The sequence below is a fragment of the Lepisosteus platostomus genome, chromosome 17, assembly GCF_059453375.1.
Source record: "Lepisosteus platostomus isolate fLepPlt1 chromosome 17, fLepPlt1.hap1, whole genome shotgun sequence".
NCBI lineage: Eukaryota > Metazoa > Chordata > Actinopteri > Semionotiformes > Lepisosteidae > Lepisosteus > Lepisosteus platostomus.
The window spans coordinates 25,474,716-25,492,809 of record NC_142627.1 but is presented as its reverse complement, the minus strand read 5'-3'; the positions used below and the strand labels follow the sequence as shown (position 1 = coordinate 25,492,809).

General features: G+C 37.8%; 1 long non-coding RNA gene across 2 annotated transcripts; it reads right to left on the bottom strand.

Annotated features, from left to right (window-relative positions):
* Positions 1 to 3,825: 3,825 nt before the first annotated feature.
* LOC148646458 (uncharacterized) lies at positions 3,826 to 16,990 on the bottom strand. 2 transcript variants are annotated; one of them, XR_015927917.1, is made up of 4 exons: positions 16,878 to 16,990; positions 5,201 to 5,670; positions 5,023 to 5,059; positions 3,826 to 4,625 (listed from the first exon to the last, which is right to left on the bottom strand). It is a non-coding gene; the product is annotated as an uncharacterized LOC148646458 (long non-coding RNA). The 2 variants fall into 2 exon arrangements; XR_015927918.1 differs by lacking the exon at positions 5,023 to 5,059 and having other exon boundaries at positions 3,826 to 4,961; positions 5,605 to 5,670.
* Between the last annotated feature and the right edge of the window lie 1,104 nt (positions 16,991 to 18,094).

The window sequence follows — 18,094 nt, the reverse complement described above, 5'->3', positions numbered from 1 at the left end:
TGTGGGTAATTAAAGCCCCCTGACAAGCCAAAGATGGGCCCTCGTCTACTTAAAACACATGCTTTACCTGCATTGTGAGGATGCAGGGGAGCAGAAATGCTGCACAGACAGGTTTAGCCAGACCACCAACATCAGACAGACAGTCCACAGCTTGGGACAAAACCTCAGTTTTTTTCCCCAGTCTGTGAGTTTTAATAAATTTCAATAAAAGACACCCGTCAATCTTGGCAACAACAGAAGAGAGTCAATGCAATATTGATCCCTCTCTGTTCAGCCTGTCATAGGCATTTTCACGGGAACAAATTAGGAAACCACACCCTAAGCCACCTCATGCTCAGGGAACCTCCTCCAGAGAAGGGCAAAGCAGAAAGTAATTAAAAATTAAAATTACTAATTAAAAATTCACATTAAAGTGACAGAGATATAGTTCCCCTGAAAGCTGTCAAGTTCAGATGTGTCTAGATGAAGGAAAACAAATGGAAGTATATTTAAATCCAAGAATAGTCGGCTCTCGACCCAGTGTTGTGGGAGTATTGAAGAAGCTGCCCTGCCATGACGTTTAAGCCAATAACCTTACTTTTCCCAAGAAAAATGAGAAGAACAACGAGATATTATGGGGCTTAAGGAAATGTCCTATAATTGATAGGATGAATGAACTGAACCTTTTTACTCTTACACAGAGAAAACTAGGAGAAAGTATTCAAAATCATTAAAAGCATTTTAATGGTTTCAGGAAAGCAGAGCAGTTAAAGGGTTAAATTGTACTGTGGTAAAAAACTATTTTGTGTGGAAAAGAATAAAGGAGTACTGTAAGAAGCCAGATAGCAGGAACAAGTGTTCTTGAGTATCAAAACAGAGAACTGATTCCCATCCAACCTGCCCAAAACCGAAATTGTGCCATCCTGTCCAACCACCACTTATTGAGAAAATGTACTAACATAAGCATAGAAGTGGTAGGTCAATTACTGAAAACACTCCAATGTCATACATTTATTCTACACTAACAACTATCCTGAAATTTTCCCTATTCAGAACATGTATAGCAAAACATTGGTAAGGAGCTTTTATGGCTTTTCTCAAGACCAGGAATTCCCAGCAATGTGCTAAAGATCAAGGAAGGCCGAAATGGGATAGGAAGGAAGAAATCAACCACTTCAATATCCTGAAAGATTCCAATCCAACAACAACACCAAATTCTCACCTCTCCGTACTTAGGCTGTCCTTGTAGTAGTAGCAGCGGAGGTATTACCACAATTGCTGGATGAAGAGAGATGGTCCTCCATTTCTTACAACACAATACTGACATACTGTCATTACCTAAATGACTGAGGATCATATTGAGACTGCACCTAGAGCCCTTTTTATGTACCACTGTACTGAGAAATGGGAAGCTAAACAAGATTAAATTTGCCAATGAAATTTGTTCTAGTGCTGTCCTCATTCCCAAACCTGATGGAATGTACCCATTTTGTAATGTTTCATTGTATGGAACACAAGTCTTCAGACTTGATATGTCCTAAGACCTTTGTGGATGACTTTCTAGAAATGCTGAGGTAAGATCATCCCATCCTTCCGATTTACAGTCAGTTAACGCCAGTCCATTATCTCTTCCAGACTCAAATAGGAACATACCCGTTACTAGACAGCTTAACTCTCAAAATGTGGAACTAATCTTTAAATCATGTTTTTGCCTCTATATTTAGGCAGTTTTTACTTTGGGATTTGTTAAGACAGACCAAATGGGACTGGAAGTAAAAGAATCACAAAGCTGGAGAAAAAAGAAAGGACATTTCTCTCTGTGAAGTAACAAAATGAAATGTTTTGCAGTCAAATGGCTGAAACTTTGACTGATCATCAGAGAGGACATGTTTCCCCAGACAAGTAATCTCTACAAGCTCATTGATTATAAGTCTGACCTTTCAGTCACTAAAAAAACTTCACAAAGTAAAACTAAATCATGTTTTTATGGCTAAACTTGTCACAATATTCAATACAAATACACATTGACTGCTTTTAATGCCTTACACGTGCAATATGCTTTAAAACCTTACACTTTAGAAAATATAAAGCTCTGTAACTGTATGACGTTTTCTAGGAAACGGATAATCTGCTCAAATTAATCAAAAATTAAAGGCATATTTTCTACAAATATGATATTATTTAGAATTATATATATATTATTAGTAGCTAGCGTATTGTTCTCAATTTAGTACTATGGTCTAGGTTCTCAATTTTGTATTTCACTTTTTGTACTAGAAAAAAATAAATCACAATAAAAAAGGTTATTAAACTAGAAAAAATCTGTTACCCAAAGCTCCTCTCTATTTGCAGACAGTCCCACATATTTCTGTTAATTTTTGAAAAATTGATTATAAAGACATTTTGCTAAGGTTAGCCATCAAACGGTGTTGAATCATGTTGAATGTGTTCATCATTACATGGCAATGGGTGTATATCATTAACACAATCTCATTAAAATTTACACGAGAAAAGATAATTGCCTAATTATCTATTGGGTTATAAATGTATTTATGAAAAGGAAAAGGGAATTTGCCTTAATTTAATTAGTTAATGTGGTAATATTGCCAAAAAAACACAAGAATTACACAATCTTGTGGAAAAGAATTATGAATTATGATGCATTACTACTAAAAAAAATCAGGTGTTGGACAACCCAGGTTTTGTCAATTTTCTTCTTTACTCTCAGCGTTTAGAAAAGGCATTTTTGAAGGGCACACGATTTATGCTGAACATGTAGTTTGAAATATCGTTATGGCAGCTGGCAGGCTTGCTGAAGAAAATGAAGGTTCTTGTTAATCAAGGAGATCAGAGGTCACCTTTGTGATCATCATTTCAGGATGCACACAATAACAAATTATCTTTTCGACAAATCGCATGCCAGCCTTTCATTTTAGCTTTTATAATTTATTCTTTCCATGACAGAGAAGTTAAAGTAAAAGGAAAGCAAAGCCTGATAATCTTGTATATACGGTACAGCAAAAAGAAAGTGCTTAGAAATTATTAACCAATGACAGGATAACTAAGCATGGAAATCAATTTTCATAGATGGCTTTTCATTTCTTGTCTAATAAGATGTTTTTTCTGTGCAGAAAGACTGGGTCCAATTTTCATTTCATAATAATATTTGTTTGTAAAGGATATATACTAACGGAAACAAAACGCAACACCTCCTCCTCCACACTCTGGCCCTCCCGTCAGCATGGAACAGGCTGAAGAGTGACTCACCCGTGAAGAGGACCTGATGCCACTGCTGACGAGTCCATCGCAGCCTCTGTCTGGCCCAAGCCTGTCAGGTGTGACATCTAGGAGGCGAGAGCAGAGGGTCTCAACGACAAGAAGGCTCCACAGCCGAAATGTTGCATTTCCTTTCTTCTCTTTTCAGCATGGAATAAACTTTTACTTGTTCCTTTGCAGTATATATATTACATGTCTGTGCTTTGGCATGATGTTGAGCACTACAGTCTCACAGCTCTAGGCTTCTGGATTTCAGTCCTTGAGTCTTCTGTGTGGAGCTTGCATGCTTTTCCAGTGGCCATGTCATTTTTTCTGGTGGCTCTGGATTTTTAACCAACATAGACATGTTGGTTAAACTAAATGGTGTCTTTCAATTGTGTGTAACATCCAGAAATAAGCTTGGAGCTCTTGCTTCCCCTTGTCCAGAATATTCCCTTTCTCGTTAATTATTTTCAAATCACATCCTGTTTAACAGGTAAGCAACACATTATCATGCCACCATCAGCAATAATAGAGTATATAAAATAGATTTCAATATGCAGTATATTCATTAATTTCATGTACTCATAGATCAAATAGCCATTCTTTATTAATTACAAAAGAAAATGAGCTTTTGAGCTAAATTTTATTTGGATAAAATGAGCAATTGGTAATGAATGGAATGCTTAAAAATAATTACTTAACAATTAACAACTAACAACTAACAAATCAGATAAGGTAATCAGGTTCAACACAAACTGTTGCTTTAAAGTAAAAGTTTTCCAGACTATAAGAATCTTGGCTCCAAAGTCAAATATTTGAAGAAATGGCTATGGAGACATAAAACCTTTTAGAAGAACATTGCACAAAAGTTGACAAAAAAACCCAGAAAATGTTCTTTTAAAGTCATGGTCTCATCCTGAAGCATTACCATAAAGATGAAAGCCTGAGGAAACCCACTAAATCTCAAAAACAATTTCTGAATGCTTTAAGTTTCAAAGTTAGAAGGAAACTCAGAAGAGTTTTATAAATTATCTGACTGAATGGAACCGCGACATCTGCTTTTACAGTTCATTATAGACTAAAAGAAACTGGACAACATAGTCATGCTGAGAAGAACCCATTTCATAGGCCTGATGGGTGGGTTATAAACTTGTATGAGAAAATGCATACATTTCTGCCTGAAATGAAGACCTATGGGCAGATGGATCTAAGATACAGTTTCTCAAGTAGTAGAAATGTGAAGATACTTAGCAGCAAAGCGAACGAGCCGGAAGAGTTATAACCAGCCCGAACCGCCAGAGAGCGGCGTTGGGCCAGTTCCAGGAATTCATACTTCGCATTCCCACAAGGGAATTAGGAAATTGGCTGCACCTGGGGACGCCAACTCCCTATAAAAGCATGAAGGAAAAAGTCAGTGGTTGTCTAAGAAGACCCTCACAGCTACTTTAGGTAGTGAGCTCTTAAAAGATCTCAGGGTGAGATCCTTAATAAAACGCAAGGAAAAAACACAACTCGGTAGTCCAGTAACAGCCTCGGTCGTTTCAATGTCGGCTCGCCGGTAAGAAGGAAGATGGTTAAGAGTGAGACTGGCCCAATGGAATCGACCAGCTTGGGAACTTCTACTGCTGCACAGAAAGTGAAAAGGATTAACATTGCGCTGTTTCCTGGGCCGTGTTATCTCCTCCATTTGAGGGTGAAGTCTATGTACGGACTCCCTGGCTGAGCTACCTAAAGGGGGAAATATGAGTAAAGTTTAGAAAAACACCTGAATAAATTCATCCTCACCTGATTCCTGAGTCACACTGTCATCACAGATTCGTTGCTGGCAGATGCCATGTGTGGAAAAAGGAGGAAGGCACATAATCAGTGACAAAAACTGCACCTGTACACAAACATATCCCCATTGATGTGTTATTTTACTGGTAAAGTACTGATCAAGTCTTGTAATGTCAATGGTACTGACCTTGGGTTGCTTCAGGTTTGAATAATAACAAGGAAATCCATGATTGGTGGGACCTTAACAAGCATGAGAGGCCTTCTGTTAACTTTATGGGCATGATCTGTTTTAACTGTTGCCGGGAGAAGGGGGGAAGGGCACTAGGAGTTGTTGGGGAAAAGTAGAAGTTATTTGGAGACCTATTGGAGAGAGAGCTGCAGTGCATGATTCACTATTGTGTGGTATTGACACTCTACCATATCTTAAACCCACAGGAACTAAAAATTGCAATAATTCAAAGCACTATGACATAATGGGAAGTACTCTTTATTCAACAATAAGCAAGATGGAGGGTGAAAAATTAAAACTAATGCTGAGGCTTCCAAAGAGTCTGAATCTCAATTCAATCAAACCTAGAGAATAAAATAAACTGGCCTGAAAACAGGGAGGAACTTGTCCTGAAGAACATTCCATGTGGAACAATACTGCATTACCATCTGAAACAACATAAACAAACATAAAAAATACAATGACAGAGTGTGATATATTTATATATTTTACCCACATTTCATATTATTCTGTGATGGATTGGTGCCCCGTCCAGGGTGTATCCTGCCTTGTCCCAAATGCTTGCCAGGATAAGCTCCAGGCTACTGCGACCCCGCATTGGATAATATATTCCAAAATCAACTCTAATGTCAAGATGATCCATAGTTTTTCTTTATGTTAAGTGAACTTGGAGTAAAACTAATCTGAAACAATAAAATTAAAAACAAGCATGTATATGGTAAAATATTAATTTGAGGGATATTAGTCCTTCTCATTAGAGGCTATTAAAAGATTAATTAGGCTGTCCAATTAGTCACAGTCCATCACAGAAAGTAGGGTAGAGCATTAATAAATCTATTAATGAGTATCAAGTACATTTGTGAATATATAAACAGCTATTTAATGTGGACACAATGGAGATTGATTAACATTTGTGTGTTGTAACCCATCATTTACAGGACAAAGTAATTATTTAAAGAGTAGAAGCCTGAGACAACGCTGTAAAATAATCAAATATGAAATGTTTTATCTTAAAAGAGGATTGGAAGTGATCACACAAGATCAAAAACACAAGCATGTGGAGTATCCAGAGGCACCTACTGTAGATTAAACATATTGCCGATTTCACCTCGTATCTTCAAAAAATGACGTGTTTTTTAATAAATCACAAATGTCTGGGGATATAAATATGGACCCTCACAGACATTTTAGGCTACTCGCTTGTAAAAAAGAAAATTAAATTGAGCCAGGATATTACAGACAAACTTCCCTTGGGTCTATCTCACATAGGGTGGGCATAGTCAAATATCAGATCCATTCTAGTGCAGATCAGTACTACATCCATCTGCTTGACTATATACTGTAACTGTCGGAAACAAAGATCAATGAATTAAATCACAAAAGAGCTGGTTGTTCCAAAATCTTGAACTGAAATTCATTTGAACATCTCTTATCTGACAACACCTGTCATATGTGCTGGCGCAGGACTGACAGGGACAGGGTTCTATACTTAGATATTCTCTACAAGTACAAGTACACAAAGGTGTGAAGATGAAATATTGATAAATATTTAAAGAGAAAAAAATTTTGTCTCCAGGTTCTGATACAAATATGAAATTAACAGTAAGCAGTTACTGAAAGAAACTTGCAGCTGTATGTGAAATTTTTGGATATAGCTAATTAAAATTCCAATGTTAAAATAATTAGTTTCAGCTGCACACAATACTAAGAAAATCTGCTATTCTAATCACTCAAATTAGCAGATAAGAAAACAAGTCAGCATTTAAGAATCCAATCTCTTTGGAGTCAAATAATGTGTGATGTTAATCCTTTTTCACGTCAGTCTAGCTTATTGCACTGAGTCAGCAGTATCCATGTACAGCTGTGAAAAGGTGTGATTTTATTTAATGAAAAAGAATCACCCAAGGAAAACTGTAATAAAGACACTAGTGAATACCTGAGTCTAAAAACAATGCTGTTTTTAAGATGCTTTTAAAAATACACTGTCACTCGATCCAGTATGGGCTGTAGATCTGATGCTGAAGAGTTAGAGTCATCTGGTTCTCATTCCAACCAGTCTCACAGTTATTCAATTAAAATTATGGGTTTAATCAATTAAGATTAATGTGATTTTCATCTGCTGGTCAAATACCCCTATAAAGCCTTTCTGGGGCTGGACAACAATATGATGTTGCATTTCAGTTTGTGCTGGTAAAATGGCAAGTCTGTAGATTTGTGATGTCATGGATGTAGTTTCTTTTTGAGACATATAGTCATTGCATCAGTCACTAGTACATGATGGATTTTCAGAATCAACCATATATTCATTGTTAGGAGCAGTTTATGAATAATTTAAAACACTGGCATTGACAATCTGCCAATATCCCATTCACAATCCGAACTGTAATGTAAACAGTTATTGTGTCTTATGTTATTTAAGACCAGCCTTTTGCAGCCTTGACCATATTTTAACAGACTAACACAACAAGCAATAATAATGTTAAATGTCCCTCCAACATGAAATGAATAAATGTTTTAATAATAAAACAAAGGAATGAAAGGTTTTTACTCTACAGGGATGTAATGTAGCCTTAAGGTGATGTTGATGTGTTTACTCATCAGTTTGAAAAGAGTGAAGGAGAAGATTATCACCCATCATACACACTAACAGCTTGAAACAATCATAAGAAGTCCTTGTTGTATTCAGGGAAGTCCTGGGATTCAGTTCAGTGAATTAATCTTAGCAGGTGCTAATATGTTAATTTGTCAAATAGGAACAGAGAATATTAGTAAGTTAAGGAACAAGTAATAGGTTTATTCCATGCTGAAAAAAAGAAGAAAGAGAACACAACGTTTCAGCCGTGGAGCCTTCTTCAGGTGTGAGAGAGACAGGGCAGTAGGCAAAGGTAAAGTAGCAGGAGAACAAAGGCTGGGAGGGAGGAGGAGTGAGAGGTGGGAGCAGGGGACAGAAAGAGAGGCCAATCAAGAGGTGTGAAGTCAGAATAGGTGTAGAGGTGTGAAATGAAACTTCCAATGAATGGAGAAACTTTAAAAGAACAGTAGTCTGTCTTTAGAGAAGGGAGAATGTGTGATCCTAGCTGCAGAATAAATTTGGTTTCGGTGGTCTTTCTGATGTATGAGTTTGGAAAACCGTCTTTGAGAGCACAGACGGAGAGATTAGAGTGGTCATGGCCATCAGAGGTGAAATGAGAAACAATGGGCTTGGAGAGATCTTTAATCTTCACAGCCCTGACGTGTTCTCTGAAGCGGTCTCTGAGTCTCCTTCCTGTTTCTCCAATGTAGATGGCTGGGCATTTACTGCAAGAGATACAGTAAATAAGATTGCTAGAGGTACAAGATGCTGTCTGGGTGATCCGGAATTGTCCTGAGGGGCCTTGAATGAGTGTGGTGGTGGATGTGTACTTGTAGGTGATACAGCAAGCTCTGTTGCAAGGGAAAGTGCCTGGTCTGGATGGTTGTTGAGGGCGGTCAGGGGAAGTATTAGTAAGTATACTCCTTTTGCTATAAACATTGCCACAAAGAAACGCTAACAATCAGATTGACTGCTGTGAATGCTTATATGCTGAGAAGTGACATAAATGCAACAGATCAGTATTGGAACCAGTAACATTTGTTGTTTTTCACCATCAACCAACTTACGCAAACTCTGAAATAATTGATTACATTCAGACCAAAAAAATTGCACTTAATAAATGAGATGTATTATATCCATCCAAAAGCAATGCATGTGGATAAAAGTTTAATCCATTCATCCATTTTCTAACTGCTTTATCCATTATAGGGTCACAGGGGAGCTGGAGCCTATCCTGGCAAGTAACAGGCCCAAGGCAGGACACACTGGATTGGACACCAGTCCCGCACAGACACATACCAAGACCCAAATTCCCATGAGCCAACTGACTTCCAAGCATGTCTTTGGACCATGTGGGACTGGGAGGAACAAACCCAGGGCTCCAGCACTGCTGGGCAGCAATGTTAACCACTGTGCCTCCAAGTATTTTTATTATCTAAATGTTTTATTAGCAGATAATTTTTCCAAATCATGTTCCTTATATTTTATGCACAATTCTTTCTCTACTTTTTCCAACTTTTCTATAAGATTACAGAGCTTTTATTTGTAGGATACTGAAAAAAATAGATAATCTCTGCTCTCCGTACAGACTATTTAATATGCAAGAACAAAGAAAAAGAAATATTACAAAGGAGAGATACAGTACTAGCTTGTCTGGTTGCTAGTAACTACTTAATACAAAATATTAAAAAGTCTCATCCAGCTGTTTTCTGTAAAGAAGCGAAGGTAAAGCTAAGCTAAATTTAAGCTTTTAGTAGAGTTTAATGATAATAGTGATAAGGTACTCCATTTTACTTATTGTTTTTAATAGTAAAAAGACTGTAAATGTTATTTTAATATACATGTGTGATGGTGAGGATTTACTCTTACAGTGATAGATACTACTATGCTCAATAAATTGCATTCAAGAGCCTATATTCTAATAGTCTATTATAATTGGATTTCTAAGCAACCAGGCAGGGACAGCTGTATAACTCTTAATAAATTGGTAGGAGGCTAAACCTTTTATTTTAGGTCATTTCTATAACAACTGGAGATGCAGCAGGTAAAACATATGGCATACATTTGAGCATTCTAAGCACCTTGGGCACAGATTGCTTTGCAAGATTCAGTTTCATTTGCCAAGACAATGCAACACCTGTCGTATATACTAGTGCGCTATTCGCTCATCAGATCTCATCAGAACAGATCTTTAATTTTCTTTTTTTCAAAGGAAAACTGCAGTTTGTGCTAACATACTGTATAGCAACGACAGGATTAGAGTTGTGCAAAAACATACTTCACATGCACTCTTAGACCCTTACATCTGTACTTAGCTTAAACAATACGTCACCACTGCAGCCGATTGGCCTCCCATCTACAGTAGGGCGTACCTTGCCTCGAAAGACGAGAAGTACTCAGGTACTTTTCTTTTAGTTTTGATATTCTTTATAGCTCTACATACTGTGAGATTTGGAACAAGGTTGACACTTAAGAAGTTACATTACTGTTTGTAATGTAATCTCCCCATTTACAACAATTTAACAACATAAAGAGACTCATTTTAACATTTTCTCATCTACATTTTAAGACAAGGGGGTGCTGACGTAAAAAAGGGGATAAGTACCAAAAATGAGAAAACATTTTTCAATACCACAATTTAGCCCAGACACACTGTTTCCATAAGATATTTTTTGTAGACAAATGCAAATAAGGACAAATTTAAGGATATGTAGTTAAAACATCACCCTTGTTAAAGATCTAGGTTTTGCCTGAAGATTATTGCATATTAACGTGGGAACTGTAAATAAAAACGAGCACAGTCACACCACTCATATTTCAAAGTACATTTCTTAACTCGTACCCAAAACTACTCTAGAAATCAGAATGCTCCCAAAACACGCATCTGCGACAGAGACGACCAGAAACAATCTGCATCAGTATTGGCCGATACTGGCTTGTGCACATTCTATGAGCCAGCGGTCTGTTTTGAAAGCAGTTTGGTTTCCTCTAAATGTACAGGACGTTTGCAATGTCTGTGAACTATTCTTATTTTCTATGTTTGAAAAGACTAGATCAATACAAGTTTTCCCTCTTGTAGATACTCTGAGAAACTGTTCAAACAAGCAGTCTTTAGTCATGCCTGCCATGTCAGTTTCTGCTTCTGGCATTTGAGGCTTTAAAATATTTTCTTAATTTAATTCTAAATTAAATGAATTATCTCAATTTGATAGCATAGTCCTGCAGCATATTCCTAACACTGTACCTTTTGAGTGTTTAATTCTAGTATTAATTATTTTGCCTGAGTACTCATTTTTATGTGTAATGCTACTGAATCCTGTCTCCATCTTCCCTGTCTCTCCAGAACAGTGTATCCAATAATATTGTATTTTTTTTTTTACTATCACTTTGTTAGTCTTGCTTCCACTTACATCTCATGTATTTTGTTTAAAAGTCCTCGCATTTACTGTGGGACATTATCAGGTCCTATATGTTTTCCTTTGGCTCTTTTTAGGCTTTATTCTGTGGAAATCTTTGATTTTTTTTTTCTTTGGATTTTCTCTTTCCATTCTAGTTTAAACGCTTTTGCATCGCAGTGTTGGTTTAGGAGCTCCCCAGATTACTGCTCTCCTCACCTAGATGCAATCCATCATCTGTTGTAGAAAGGTTTCCTCTGTGCACAAGAAAGCTGAAGCCATCTTTAACTCACCATGTCCTAAGCTATGAGTTGTGTTGATGAATTAACACATTTATTGTTGGAATGTACAGTTAGGATTCCTTATAAGACCACATATGCCCTATTCTTAAGTTTGTTTTCAAACTGTTTGAATCTGACAAGATTTCCTGTTTTGCTGGTATAATAAGCAGAGTTGTACCATCACACTAGGAGCCTATCCAACCTGTCAAACAATGTCAGTCACCTCAGCTTCACGGAAACCGCATGCTGATGTTTCTCCACACCGTGATGCATACTAGAGGCGCCGTGTTCCTAAGAATACATCTTTTTACATTTTGGATAGCACAATCTCTGAATGTGTGCCTTTTCTGAAGTTCAAGGTCAGTAATGTTAGTGTCCTGGCTTGATCATCCGAGCCTGTTCCCAGATCATGGAGTAGAGATTTCTTTGCTTGTTGTTTCAATGTGAAAATGCAGCTTTGGAGTAAACACGTTTAAATACAAAGATTCAATTCCAGTATCCCATTAGAGAAACAAACAGTGACAGCTTCCCCAGTGATGAGTTAAATTTCTCATTATCATATAGTGTTCTCCCATCAGTGACTACATTGAAAATAGCATATAGAGTGAAAATTAATTTAATGGCAGAAAAACTAGTTTTGTAATTAAAACATCTTCAGCAGGGTTCTTTTCATTTAAGTGATATTGTATAGGTTCACGTGTTTAAAAGGAAGAATATTTCAAATTCTCTTTTAGGTAGCTTATGCTTCACTTTACAAGCAGTAAGGTACCAATGATTCAAATGCTCATCTCAGTAATTATGCTGCCCATGTAGTTTGTTTTGGCAAGATGTTTTATTCTGAATTCCTACAGCAGTGCTTTGGGAAAAATAACCATGACTTGCAATCATTGCAAAACGTTGTGAACTAGAAGTCTCTCTTGTCCCTTGATGTAAACCAGATCAAAATAATTACATTTTTAGCAAGGTTTTTATCACCTTTTTATGTTCTGCTAAAGTATTTTCAAAATGCCTGGAATGTAAAGAAGAGGCAATGTTCCCACAAGTACTGCTGAAGATGGAACACAATGATCATGCCTGAGGTGGTGCTGCCTGAATTTTGTGAAATACTGCTCTTTCTAAAAAAAGATCCATATTAGAGAATGTTAATTTACACTTCTGGGTTACATAAGAGTTCTGTTCCGCAGGTTTTTACGTAACCTGAATATTACATGCATTTGAAGTCACCTTTTCTAAGCCGTTGTGCGATCACATGCAGAGGATTACCACTCATGATACTGCAGCCATCCTCCCTTATTCCCTAAACGCGTTGCTGAGGTAGGAAGGAGGAACAGGAAAGCAAAAGGTTCAGCAGGGTTTATTGAACCTTTAACAGTACTTGTGTTCATCCGTGTGCTGAATATTCCGCAAAGAATAAACCTTTACTTGTTCATTTGCACCAAACATACAGTACAATACACATAAAAATACACAGCACATTAAATCTTAGTGAAAGATAGTTAACTTTTAACAAATGTATAAAACCTGTATTCATTTATTACCCTACACTTAATTGTACAGTAACTAAACACAAACTTTAAGACACAGTGGCACAGTGGTTAGCATTGCTGCCTCGCAGCTCTGGGGTTTTCATCCTGGGGTGCTGTCTCCATTGAGGTTGCATTCTACCTGTGTTCAAGTGTTTCCTCCAGGTGTTTCTGTCTTCCTCAAACTGTCTAAAGACAGACTTGTAGTTTAACTGGCGTCCTGGAGTAAGTGTGTGCATGTTTAATTCTATCTGTACCCTGCCATGGAGTGGTGTCCCGTCCAGGGTGTACCCCGACTTGCACCTGTTGTTTGCCGAACAGGCTCCAGCTCATCCTGTGTTGGACAAAGCAGTCAGAAAATAGATGGATGGATAATAAAATCATTTGGGTGCTTATCAGACATGACTTCAATATGGGTACCTCACAATTTGCAAGGAAAAAGTGCAATATAATTTGCTAAAGATTATGTAATATAATGATTTTACAGTGAAAAATGATCAGCTACAGTTTTGTGCATTAATAACTCTGCACCAACACCAATGAGGATTTCATTTGTCATTTCAGAGCAGCCACATGTCAAGTCTTAATCATCTGGAAGTTACATTTTTGTTCTTTGTCTAACTGCAGAATAGTAGTTTCTTAGCAGGACCTGTGGTATATCTTATGTTATGTTTTTCTTTCAATTTAAAGCATAAGCAATACATAGTCGCTAACCAAACCATTTAGTAACCCTGCATAAATAACGAGGCATGTTTTCAGGACCACTTTAAATTGTACTCTTTTTGTCACTGGTTTAGAAATTTTAAAATGCAAAAATAGTTTATAGATGAATGATCTTTAGAGATCCTGGAGCTGGCCAGTGAGGCTCGCCATTAATATGACTGTCCTCCTCTGCAACCTATGCCTGGTCACCACATACAGTAGAAGCCATTTTGATGGCTTTTCACCTCTTATTCAGGTAGCAGGTGTCTGGGCCAGGAGCTCCTCTGACTCCGATGGTCTCAGGGGTCTGGTGCTACTGTATGTCACTTGTAGAATAGACACCAGTTTGCTTTGTTGTCAACTGACGACAGGGCAGCTGCAATCCTCCCTCCAACTGTGGAAGGGAAGGCTGGATGGTCCCCAGAGTGGTACGCATAGATTTAATGTCAGCAAAGACATGAGTTTTCAGAGTCCCTCAGGCAACGGGAGATAAAATGCCTCAGTGAGCTGAACTGTGAATAAGAAAGGGAACTTCCCCCCGTGAGTCATGGTGTCTGTGAGGTGAGAACTGCCCTGGAGGGAGGGACACCGGGCTCCACTGCTGGCGAGTCACACAGTACTTCTCACAGACTTGAATCATGCAATTCAGCCATGAACACTGAACTTCAGTTTAATTACAAAAGAAATTAAAAAGTGTGAAAACATGCTAACTTTGTTGCCATCTTAGCTGAGATCCATCAGCTGTTTTTCAGTTATTTTAACAGACGCTTTTAACATTATCAGTGGGACTCTAGCAAATAAAATATGCACGTAAACCTTTTTTACTTATGTACAGAAATAATATCGAAAAAATAATAAATTTTCCTGAAATTTATCATTTTATGGATACAGATGGTCAATAGTACTTGAAAATTAGGAAACATACTGTTGTAAAATCAGAATATCTTTATCTTTCTAGTAGCAAAAATGTCTACACCCATGTGGTTTCTACATAATTCCTAGATAAACTGCACAAGAAAACATAAAAACAATCGACATATTTGAACAAATGAAAGTTCAACAAATGTTGAATATATAGGCATCACAGAACTTTAAAAAAAACTTTCATGACAGACATATCCGAAAGGCGATACGAGTATTTTCAAAATTAGAATGAATAATTCTGATTAACAAGACAGGTATACCTTAAAGAATTACTAAGACGAACCTTTTCTGAAAATATTTTAAATTTCAATTTAAAAAGTTGTCACTGATTAAATTATATTTAATTCTTCAAATCCCCATATATTTTAATGAGATACTTTTTTTTTTTAGCTTTTTTGCCCCCAAAACAGCTAATTATCAATTCCAGCCATTGCAAAAAGTACTCCCAAAATTTTATGGTCAGCAAAAAGGAAAGTCGTCCTACAGTATATACATTTATCTTTCTAGAGCTAACTACAAACAGAACTCTGCTTCAAAGGTGCATTTAATCAGGACAAGTCCTGTTCTGCAAGGTGAAGCTACTGCCTTGTACAGTTTAAATAGTTTATTGCCTACATCAATGCCTTTTGGCATATTTCTTGCTTAATTTTTCCAATTTTTTTGAGCTGATTAATAATAATAATAATAATTTATATTTATATATATTATGTACATCACTTTATTAACCCTTTACAATTTCTTGCATTAGAAATGGTCTTTTTGCATACCCCAGCTTGCTCTCCATGAGACACACAGACAGGGAGAGAGCCTGGGGTCAGAGCGCAGGGTCTGCCATTGTACAGCGCCCCTGGAGCAGTTGGGATTAAGGGTCTTGATCAGGGGCCCAACGGAGTAGGATTCCTCTGCCGGCTGCGGGATTTGAACCGGCAACCTTCCAGCCACAGGTGCAGATCCTTAGCCACAGAGCCACTGCTCCACCCAAACAGTTCTGGGGGGATGTTTCATTTACAATGGCACTGTATTGGCAGCTTGAGTCTGCAACATAGAATTACTTCTCCAATCATTCAAAGTTCAAAAAACACAAATCAGTAGGAATAGAGAAATAACTCAGGCACAAATTAGTTAATGTTATGTACAAACATATCTTCGAAAAAGTCACAGGATGTGCAATGGGAGATGGCTTTTTCTTTCACTTACCTCCACTGCACAATGACCTGAAGAATAAAAGGTACTGTCTCTCCTCACACTACAGCAGATGGAAAACACTCCACTCAGTCATCAATGTAAGAGAAAAAGCGGCCATTCATAGCACAGGATCTAGTGACAGTGATATTACTAAAGGTGTACAAATGGCTGGGGTCGCTCAGACCATGCTGCTCCCTTTTCGGTGGTGCTGACACTCTGCTCTTAAGAGGCTGTGCGGACAGCAGGGAAGCTCACAAACGGCTATACATGAGCTATTTTTTATCTAGCTTTGCTTGACGTTTTATGAGTTTTTGGTCTCTCTTGTACGTTTTTATTCCTTCAGGCATAAAACTTTCACGGAGTTCAAGTTAGTTTTCACTTAAACATTAGTCTAATGGATAATGGTTTCACCTTTCTTGTCAGCACAAACTTGAAGATTGTTCTTACATTTGGCCGCTTCAGAGTATGATTTGCAGTCGTTTAGCTTTTTTTTTATTGATTTGAGTAAAACAGTGTCTTGAAGTGTGTACGTTGTTTGTATATGCCTGTATTGGCTAAGGAATTTTTCACAGAATTGTTTTACAGGTTTGCTTTCCTGAGTCGTTTTGCCTTATCACCAGCAACAACTTTTATGTGAATCCGGTATATTATTAATTAATTACTGTAGCTACCGATCTATAAACCTTTATGTCTCATATTATTTTATAGTGCAGAGGAAGGTTCTTCCTAGCTGTCCCAGGACCCGCCCGAGGGACGGGGCGAGTCAATATTTACTTATGACAACATGCATATTTAATACTATTTCACCAACAAAACCCACAAATCTTTAAGAAAACCTTATACCAATCGAAAAAAAACCAACCAGAGCTTCAAAAAACCATTTTCAGAACCGAAATCCACCGAGGCAATCGAGCACAATAACAGTATTTTATTTGATGACACACTTCAGCAAACTCCAAAAGTGCGTCGATAAGCAATCAATAACCCAGCAAAACATGACCAAAAAAGGCAAAAACCAACAAATAAAAAAAAGAATACATCCCAAGTTTTTACCTTGTTTGAGGCATCCGCAAGACCAGAAATATATCCACAAAACGCCAACCTTACTCATCTCCAGACCTGGAGGAAACCGAGAGGTATGGGCTATAGGAACTGAACTTTGAAACTGACCGCCTCGAAAAGGCTGGTCTGATTGGTGAAAAACGCTGTCAATCATTATAATTTCAACCATTCAGAGCCCTTAAGGGATGGGACTTCCTCTGGGAGCCTCTGGCTCTGTTCTGGCTGTAATCCTGCTGTCAATTATTGACACGGCAGGTGGTAATCAATCAGATTCTTATCAGTGGTCATTTTTTCACACCTGAAGGCCACTCTAGAGTTTTTTTTTCAATGCGTAACAGCAGAAAAGGCTCTTTAGCAGTGCCTAAAGTCTTTTATAGCAATTGCAATAGCTTTTACACATTTTTATTGACTTTCAATATTTTTTAAAATTGAAGGGGGGAAATTTCATTCCATGTTCAGTCCTCACAAAAAATTATGTAGAACTTTTAAAAAATTGATCAATTTGTCCCAGATTTTTAACCAAGCTAGTAGACACCTAGGGCAAGGCCTACAAGCATTCTCATCCATTTGGCAGACCCAAAACATTTTAAAAAAGTATCTTTGAAGACAGAAAAAAAATTCTGAGAGGTCGGACAGACGTGCGGATTAAACAGAATGAGAGCCATTTGTTTTTTCCATGCACTAGCTTCCTGTCTGAGATGAACTTTGGATCATCTGCTGTACATCAGTGTTTAGATTATTCCAGTTGCCAGTGGGGAAGGGCCTATGACTGCTTCAACATAAGACCAGAGTGCCAGGCTGTGTTGTTGGTTGCCGTGAGTTCCAGCAACACTATGCCTGTCTTCCGGCTTTTCTGAAAGCCATTTGTGATGAAGGTGGTGAGGGCCAGTTCACCTGTTCACAAGGGCCGAATGTGACTCCCATGGAGCCCGTTCTTAAGGACCCTACGCGTGATGGTATAACCCGAAGTGTCTGGAGAATGACATCAGGGAAGGCACAGCGAGGTAAGGTCGGGATGACAGACAGGGGTAGTAACTCTGAGTAGCTCTTGTGTTGCCTCACCTGAGACTTGGAGTGACACTGCCTGTCTTGTTCAGGTTTTATGAACAAGAGTATATAGGCAGAGTGACCATCTCACTGGAGATTTCTCTGACACACATATTTTATCCACAGATATGCAACCCATTTCACTATTACTATTGTGCCAT